Source organism: Ruditapes philippinarum, unplaced genomic scaffold (assembly GCF_026571515.1).
Source record: "Ruditapes philippinarum isolate M1 unplaced genomic scaffold, ASM2657151v2 ctg1725_1_1_1_1, whole genome shotgun sequence".
Lineage (NCBI taxonomy): Eukaryota > Metazoa > Mollusca > Bivalvia > Venerida > Veneridae > Ruditapes > Ruditapes philippinarum.
The window spans coordinates 252,090-255,521 of NW_026865853.1; positions in this window are offsets into that span (position 1 = coordinate 252,090).

Genomic DNA, 3,432 nt, shown 5'->3' on the forward strand with positions numbered 1-3,432 from the left:
GACTGCCCTTTTGTCCATCTGTCACTGTTATCCAAGTGGCAATCTATGGGTGTAACACCACCAAAATAAAAATAGTGCTCTCCACTTCTGCTAGTTGTCTCCCCTGAATAAATATGGCGATGGCGGGCGTCAAGCTTGTGAGAGTCTGATTACGTCGCATGAAATATCGACTAACAAAAGATATGCAGTATTCAAATCGACATAAGGTTTTGGAAAAACTGGTTTGTTGTATTATTTACCCAACAATATTGTGTTTTCTTTACAGATTATAGCAATAAGGAAAGATATTCGCAGCGATGGTTCGATTACGGAAAATGACTTGGAAAAAACTGAAGAACTAAATAGGTTTTTCAAGTCTGTATTTACTATTGAAGATTTGAACAATATTCCATATATAAATGATAGAAGTTCTGGTAAAAGTATCTTGGAAGTACAGTTCAATGAGCAAATTACCATGAAATTACTTGAAAATCTTAACGTAACTAAAATCATGTGGACCTGATTTCTTACACCCTAGAGTCCTGAAAGAAGTTAAGAATGAAATTGTTTCCATTGACTCTTTTATTTCATCAATCTTTTGAAAAAAGAGAAACACGATTGATTTGGAAACGGCAAATTTTGAAAGCGTTGTTTAAGAAAGGGGAGAGAAACCAGGCAGAAACTTTTCGACCAGTAAGTTTTGACTTGTTTTTCCCTTGTAAGCTTTGGAAAAGGTGGTAAGGGATCAATTAGTGAAATATGACTAAAAACAACTATTTTCAAATTCAAAATATGGATTCAGAAACACGGGAGATTGTGCTATACAATTACTGGAAGTTAGGGAAAAAAATGACGGGAGGTAGACGAAAAGTAAAAATTTTGATTGTATTTATTTTGATTTTTTAAAAGGGCGTTTGACACTGTCCATATGTTAGATTTTGAAGAAACTTGAAAGTTATGGAATTAATGGTAAATTATTAAAATGGATTGATTTCTTTCTCCGGGATAGAAGACAAAGGGTTGTAATTGGTAGTGAAAAATCTCAATGGAACTGAAAATACCAGTTTTATTCCACAGGGAAGTGTCTTAGGGCCTACATATTTTTGATTTACATTAACGACATAGAAGATGCCATTGAAGGAACATTGCGTTTATTTGCTGATGATACAAAAATGTACAATTTAGCGATGAGATGCAATATGAGAAATTCAATCTGACAAAGACAAATTAAGTATATGGAGTGAAAGTGGTTACTTAAGTTTTAAAGCAACAAATGCACTACATTTAAATACGGAATTATAATGTCAATAATACTACCATCTTAAAGTAAACAACACCAGAAATGAAATTTCAAAAGTGAATTGTTAAAAGCTTGGAGTTACTTTTGATGTGAAATGAAATTTAGACAGCAAATAAATGATTGCATCAATAAGAAATAAAATTACAGGACTAATGAGAAGAACATTTCTGCATTTCACAGTGAAATCTTTCGGGAAATTATTTAAAACCTAGTTAGGCCCCCATCTAGAATATGGGAAATATTTAATCCTCGTTTTAAAAAAGCATAATCAATTGAATCAGTACAAAACCCTGCAACAAAAATAGTTGGTCAAATAAGAAATTTTGTCAAAATGACAACGACTTAAAACACTGAAATTGCCGTCCTAGCATATGTCGATTTTAGAGGTGACATGATTGAAGTTTTTAAATTGTTTAATCATAAGGGGGATTTTTAACTATGAAGTGTTTTTGAATTTAAAAAAAATGCAATACAAGAGGTTATGGTATATAAAGTGAAATCATGTAGAACTGAGATTTAGAAGCATTTCTTTTCTCTACGGGGTTTTCTCGGGCTGGAAACAAATTTACCCGAAAGTGGTTGTGAAAAGCTCCTTTACTTAATAGCCTTTAAAAAAGGTTGGAACCCCCAAAAATTTATGGGAAACCCCAGTATAAAAACCCCCCAACCATACCGGATCAGGGGGGTACAAAACCGGGGGGGGGTTATAGAAGACGTGATGGAAAGGGCTTGCGACCTCAACCCAGTAAAGTAAAAGTAAAGTAAAGCTTTTAACCCTTGAACCCAGAAAAGATTCCCCCCCCATAACTAGCGGCAAAGTTACATTAATAAGTTTTTATTTTTGGGTTTCTTTTTATGGTTTTTTCAGGGCAAAAGCAAAACAGCATTTTTATAACTTTTTTTTGCAGGGGGTGAAAAAAGTTCAAATATATAAATTTTTTGTTTGTTCTCCCCTATTTGGGGGGCCTCGGGGGGGATTTTTTTCATTTTTCACCCTTTTTTTAAAAATATTTTTATAAAATAAAACTTATTCCTTAAACTGAGATTAACCCAATCCCGAAATTCCCCAAGGGAAACCCAGCAGAACTCTCTTTAAACCGGGGCTTTCTGGGACATACCAAATCAAAAAAGCTCTGGGGGGGTTTCCCTTTAAAAAAGGTTTAAAAAGTCTAAGGGTTAAACTGGGTAATTGGGTGTGCAATAGAAAAGGGGAGAGTTTTTGTTTTGTCCCAATTTTTTGGACTTTTAAAAAAAGGCAACTTCCCAATCAAAAGATTTTCAGGATTAAAATGGGATTTTTTTTTATGTTTTAAATTTGGGAAAAGAAGGGGCAATAGGGTTTGGCCCAGGGAAAATATGTGCATTCTCTCAATCAAATTGGGAAAAAAATTGTCCAAAAAAAGTATGTCATAGATGGGGCCCGGGGCCAAAAAATTTGGGAAAACCCTTTATTAGATAAGGGAAATAGTTTCTAATGTAGTGTTGGGGCTTTATAGTGCTAACTTTTGGGTTTTGTAAATCAAAAATGGCCCCATCAATTTTGTGCACCTTTCAGTTTTTATTTGGGTTTTTATCAAAAAATTGGTTTCCCTCATACATCAATAGTGGCCACACAAAAAAAAAGCAAAATGACATTAAAATTGGATAAAAAACTAATTAGATTGGGTTTAAAAAATAAGGAAAAGTTTTAAGGAGGGAAAATTTTACTTTATGGGAAATTTTGCTTAAAAGTGGGTTATTAAGGGGGAAATAGGGGCATAGAAGGGGCCCCATTTAATATGGGGCATTTGTTCAAACAAGGGTTGGCCAATAATGTCGAATAACCCTATTTTCATAAAATGGCCAAGGTTAAAACTGGGGTTAAAAATGATAAGATTGGTTGAAACAAAAAAAACAGTTTAAGGGAGAAGTCTTAACCAAAGATAGTGATTTAATATTTGGGGTTAAATTTGGTTAAGTAGGTCAATTTGATGGCCCGGGAGTTAAATTTTGGGGATCCCCCTCATCAAAATTGGGGGTGAAAAATTTTAAAAAAAAAGTATTCACAGATGGGGGCCCCAAACAAAAAAAACATTTCTAAATAAACATTTGATTTGGGTCGGGAAACTAAAACACAAATTCAAATCAGAGGTTTATGGGAATAAATTTGGGAA